Source organism: Coptis chinensis, chromosome 1 (assembly GCF_015680905.1).
Source record: "Coptis chinensis isolate HL-2020 chromosome 1, ASM1568090v1, whole genome shotgun sequence".
NCBI lineage: Eukaryota > Viridiplantae > Streptophyta > Magnoliopsida > Ranunculales > Ranunculaceae > Coptis > Coptis chinensis.
Window position 1 is genome coordinate 32,285,781 of NC_141456.1, and position 6,291 is coordinate 32,292,071.

At 36.3% G+C, this 6,291-nt stretch overlaps 1 pseudogene across 1 annotated transcript; it reads right to left on the reverse strand.

The window, feature by feature from the left end:
- Positions 1–435: 435 nt before the first annotated feature.
- On the reverse strand, positions 436–4,414 carry LOC147523512 (RCC1 domain-containing protein RUG3, mitochondrial-like; annotated as a pseudogene). The gene is made up of 7 exons (XR_015201309.1): positions 4,344–4,414; positions 4,108–4,247; positions 3,489–3,778; positions 2,528–2,740; positions 1,953–2,440; positions 1,632–1,733; positions 436–1,518 (listed from the first exon to the last, which is right to left on the reverse strand). The product of XR_015201309.1 is annotated as an RCC1 domain-containing protein RUG3, mitochondrial-like (transcript).
- Between the last annotated feature and the right edge of the window lie 1,877 nt (positions 4,415–6,291).

Below are 6,291 nucleotides of genomic sequence, written 5' to 3' on the forward strand. Positions count from 1 at the left end.
TAAGAAAAAACAACCGAGGTAAAATCCACTGAGGTAATAGAGTTCTATAAAATCGAGATAATAAGCTACTAAATTATCTCAGAAGTCTGACATCTTATCTAAATATATTATCTCGGTTTTCTAAATAAAACCGATATAATATAGAATAAAACCGAGATAAATTGTTGATTGAAACCAATTAATATAGAAGAAAACTGAGATGTTTTTTTTATTGAAACCGAAATAATATCAAAAAATAACTGTGATAAATTCTTTTGGAAAGGAGATTGTTGGACAACCTTTTATCTCACCCTTTGTCATTTTTTGTCATTTTTTGCTGGTATTGCTCATGACAATTAACCAGGAAATAAAAACCTGTCCCAAACCACCACATTACCTTTCATATTCATAAACATCAACACCAATTAACAAAAGCAACCCAACATAAGTAAATTCTTTGAAGAACTTATTTCATTAAGATAAGAAAGAACAATGTCAAACATGATCTTAACTTCCAAAGAGTACTAGTGATCAGTCATTTATTTATAGAAACTAAAATATTGTATCAACTACTATTCTTCGAACTATAATAAGACATTTTTTTTTTAACTTTTCTCTATATAGTTAAGAACTGAGACAGATGGTTCTTGCTGAATTTCCTCCTTACAGATGGTTCCTGTTGAATTTCCTACTCAAAAAAAATTTGAGAATCCAAAGAATATCTTTACGCTCTAGAGCGGAACACTTGACAACCGAGGACTCAACTTGAAGTGCATTTTTAGTGGAGGCCCCTACCTGAACAGAATTATTTGATTGCTGGACATCATTACTATGTGTGTCATTGGAAGCTATCTCACCCTAATGAAGCTCTGGTAGGATAAATGCAAGGTCCTCACATTGCTTAATCGCACAATCTGTAATCAATTCAGAGATTTTTATACTTACCCAGATATCGAAGATGCTATAGGAGAATGTTCGTTCTCCACATATGGGTTGTTCGTCCAACAAGGCCCTTCCTCTTCATCCCAACCAGAAACAACATATGAAGCCCCTGCTTCCTCCCAACTAGTACTAGGCTTTGCATCAGAGCTATGAGTCTCTTCGAAGAGAGAAGCCCATGTCCGTGTTGTAGGAAAGGTAAATTCAGCTCCAACTGCTGATGCTTCGTTAAAGAACTCAGCGAAGCACCGGCTGCCCCGGGTTAACTTCGGTCTGTCTTCGTTTCTAGGAGCATATCTTTGAAGAGGTCTTCTGATCAGTGCATTGTAGGGGCTAGATGCAGAAGAAGACTCAAACAAGGAAAGGAGTTGAGCAGTTTGTCTGTGATCAAGTTCAAACCGAAAGCACAGCTCATCCATGTACTTTTTCTCTAGGACCTTCTTGTACTGGTCCTCTGACAAGGACTTGCATTGCTTCCTGAAATCAAAGTGCATATCTAGAAACGAAAATATTGGGAAGAGATAAATATACCTGTTCCCAGCTCCAATTAGACTCAACATTCGCAGATTCCAAAAGTTCTTTAAACGCAATTTTTGCCTCCTAAAAGGATACATAACCAAAACTTCTTTTAGTCTGTACAAGTCAACTATAAAAAGGTATTTTCTAGTTTATTTTTAATTCAGTGCCATAAAAGGAGAATCCTAAGCAAGCACCTGTTTACTAGCATAAACCAAAGGTTCATCATCAACTGACTTTTCCTCCAATGGAGTAATATTTATTTTTCCAACAACTGCCATACCCTTTTTTGCTTCTTGCTAAAAGTAAAAACATCAGCATGATATGCAGTGCAAGTTAAATTAGCAAACTAGGAAAGGCTAATTACACAAAATGTTCATATACAATAATGAAGCCATGAAGGTACATTATTAAGTCAGCAGAGCCGGTCCACAGTATGACTATTTAAACCTTGCTCAAAGAAAATAAATAAATGTAACGCGAGGATTGAAGGTCATCATACTAAATATCAACACTACCTCACAATGCTTTCGTAGTTCATCAGCATCCATAGAGTCTGCAATTTCAAGAAGTTGAATAGCATTTCTTGGCTCCACGAGTGACTCGGCTGCCACTTTTTCACATAGGCTTTTTAAACTTGGTGTAAGCATTTTATCATTGTTTTCATTGGAATTCAACATTATTCTATTATCTTCAATATCATCAAACATAAATCCTTCATCTAATTCTTCAAAAGCATCTCTAGTCTCTAGTTTTGGCTTCTCAGATACTCCAGCAAGTTTGGGAGGATATACAGGATGATAAAGACCACAAACAATTAACAAGTGGGTTTCACCAACTGAAACTGAGGTAGCCTGCTTCACGCCAAGCAACCGAGTAGCTGCAGAGGCTCGCCCTTACCTTTCTTCCCATCCCACATATATATATCACCTGTAGCTGAAGCTGCAGCTGCCCAATACTTCCCTGCAGATATGCTCACTAGGCTTTTCCCAAACATAGAGTATAGCTACAGGTATAACGTGGAGGATAAAAAGTCAGAAATAGATGAAGAGAATGGTAAAAGTGCAACAGTAAAATCTCAAACAAATAGAACCTGTTGGCATCTGAGATCAGGATCCGAGGACACCCAATAGAATAGTGAACCGTCATTAGTAAGAGCCAGGCTATGTACCATTCCTGCAGCTATTGCAATAACACGAAGCCTTTCCATACGGTGGAACTTCACTTGTGTGCCTCCACTTTTTTTAGTATTTCTAGCAATGACTACACACCTTGGTGTAACAAGACGATGACCCCATGTGAACACCTGCAAGTGACAATATTCCAGTGAACTGTATCGTATGTACATACAGACATCAGCATCAATCAGAGTCTCATAGAGCACAGAAGCAAAATTTCTGAAATATTGTTCATTTATTAGACATCACAAAATTACCAATTGACACATTATGCATTATAATATGGGGACATCTTAAAGGTGTGGTTCAGTTTTAAATAGATCAGTAAAATAAGTCAAATATTCAAGATCTTCAAAGGACTCGGTCAATGAAGTAACATGTTCAATAGTGACCCAGCCAAAAACAAATCGTTGATTTAATAATCACAACACCCGGTCAATGGTCTCAAGCAGCATAAGATGCCAACTATAAACTGAATACCACTTCAGTATCTATGATAAAATATTTTTTTAATAGTTTTAATCGGTAAAGTGAAAAATTTCATTCAAATAAAAACTAGGTTGAGGTAACCTACTGTTAAATAATCAAGTATGTGATGTATTGGGTGTAACCAAACTGTTTGTGTAATGTATAGTAGGAAAATATACTAGACATGTCGTATGTTAACAACTACTTAAACTACCCATGCCACATGTCTAGTAATATTTTCCTACTACACATTGCACAAACAATTAAGTTACACCCAATACATCACATCTTATTATCTTACACCCTACAAGTACAAAAAAAAAAAGGAAAAAAGCAAAAAAAAACAAGAACATCACCAAAATAAGAAAACAGGAATATTAACCAGAATAATCAAACGATCAAGCATACCTCCCCATCTGCTCCTAATACAATTGTGTGATACTTTGCAGCCGCAACTTCTGTCAAACTTTTTCCCTTCAAGTATTCAACAACCATTGGTGTGTAGTTTGAAGCTGAGTTGGAGGTACCATACCCTAACTGGCCCTCCTTGTTCCAGCCCCAAGTAAAAACCTCGCCAGACTCAGAAATCACAGCAGTGTGTTTGTTAGCTGCCGCAACGGAAACTATTTTCGTCTTAAGGAAACTCACCCGCCTTGGCGTTGGTTGGGTATCAATCGAGGTATAACCAAGCTGACCCTCTGCATGACATTTTCAAGCATCTATTAGTAACTGTTAGTATCACAACATATAATAGTAGTAGATGAAGAAATAATTAAATAACAATAATAACAACAGTAATAGCACTAAAAGTGATAATAGATTAGACTTCTTTTCTCTAAGTTCCTATTTTACATTTCTTTGCATTTAGGTTTACACATATCAGCAGCAGAGAAATAGATTTTTCCCCCTTTTCCAGTATAAATTTAAATCAGATTTCTGTACTGAAATGTTGACAACTAATATACAATCACTACATGCAATTTTGTACCTACGTACTAATATACAATCACTACATGCAATTATGTACCTCTGTTGGATCCCCAAGTAAATACTTCCCCACCCTCAATTGTTATGACAGTGTGATGCTTAGCAGCTGCAACTACCTTAACTCGCCTAGATCCTAGACCACAAGTGACCTGGCGTGGAGTAATAACTGCAGCTTGTCCGCTGAAAATTATTAGCTAAATTAGTACCCCAAAATGGAGAACCACCCTCACCAATTGGGGATCGACTAATGTTGTAACGACAAACAATGCAACAGACCTTATAACTATTAGATTAATAGGATCAAGTGCCTTAAACTCCATTGCAAGTAGAGAAATAAAAAGATCCATATGAAACCATATACCATCCCTAAGAAGATAGTACAAATGATGCTTGTCTATTTTGTATACTTATTGACTTCGGCAAAGGGAAACAAGAATTTAATCAGTCTTTTTCTGGCATAAGAAGGCATCCGATAAAAGAGAGAACTGAGTACCTCCAGATCCTGAACAGAGGCTACATCAGCAGAATTTGCAACATCTTGAGGAAGTAAATTCACGAAAGTATTCCTAAAACCATTGAATGCCGAGATATTTGGTATAATAGCAATAAAAAAGCTGAAAATACAAGAGTGAACCTATTTACAATTGGGAAAGCATATCAAATGGTTCTACTACCCAAATACAAAATTTCATGACGAAATCCTTGCCTTCTCAACGTACGTAAAACCAAGTTGAGACAATTATGCCATTCGGCAGAATTTTTTTAGGAGGGCGCTCATAGTTCTCAGAGGCCACCTTCAAGTTAGACTAAAAGGCAGACTTTGATTTTGTTTAGGCAAATCATCTTCAGGTGAGTGAACTTTTCACGAAAGCCCCGGAATCAGACCTTCGGCTCTCGACACGCTTGATTACTGGCAATCAGAATTGCTATTGCCTACCACCTCCGGGAAGAGCTTTAATAAAATAAAAAGAACTCAAAAAAGACAAAAATACCAATTTGCTGCTCTGCAGCTCAGGAGAGCAAAGCTCAATTTGGAACATGGGCAGACAGTAAGAGTTTTCCATGGGAACAAGTCTAAGGCAGAACGATTGGAACCATTTCGAGCTAGGTTCAAGTATATTGGATGTATGATATGAGGGGAACGATCAAAGAGATTATGGTGTTGAGTCTAGGGTTCAGTGTCCCTATCGCGGATGAAGTTATTCTATCAAACCCCCTATTTGCTCACATTCCAGAACATTACAAAAACTGAAGATTTCAAAATGTGCAGATCGTAAGTGAAAGGTTCTCAGCTCGTTTAGTCATAGATACAAGAAAAAAGCTCGCTACGTGCAAGAAGGCCTTATCTAAAAAAAAAGATAAGAGTAATACCCGCCAAAAGTAAATCAAGTTGAGGCGGGATCGAATTTAACCTCCTCAAATCCAATTTGTTCTAACAAGGAATGAATAGCTGATGGAAGAACTACGAATCAGTTTATAAAGGTTAGGCACTAACTTATTTATACATGAATAATTTAGATTCAATATTCTAAGTTTGATTAATCATTTTTCAAAAATCTGATTAGTTTTGAACACTATATAATCTCCTAGCTTAATCTAAGATCATTTTAGTACCTAAAAACCAGAAGAGTTGTTGAACGAGTTGAAATGGGTAGTGGAAATCGTTTCTGAGTTTAAGAGAGGGCAATATACACGAAGAGATAGTAGAGAGGTGAGATAGTTGGGATTATAATGGCAGTTGCCATCGTGAGTTCGTGAAAGTCACGAAAAGAGTAATCAGAAAGCGGGACTTCTATTTTTTTGGGACTTCTAATTTTTTCGGGATTTTTGTTTTCTTTGCCAAATTTATTCCGAGATATTTGGTATAATAGCAATTATATCATTTGAATGTCGAGATATTTGGTTTATATCAATTATATCAATTCAATGTGAGATAAATGAAACTTCCTATTATATCAGTTCCACAATGGTGAGATAAATGAAATTTCCTATTATATCAGTTCCATACCACTAGTGGTAAAATCCATATATTTTGTCTCGGTTAAGTAAAAGGCGAGATAACAGATTTATACTTAGAGTTAGTACCTAAATTATGGGACATATTATCTCATTTACATGACATATTATCTCTCTTATCAGCAGAACCGAGATAAGGCTAATTTTAGAACCGAGATAAAAACCCTTTTTTTAGTAGTGTCATTAGTTGGTGGATCCTCACATGCTC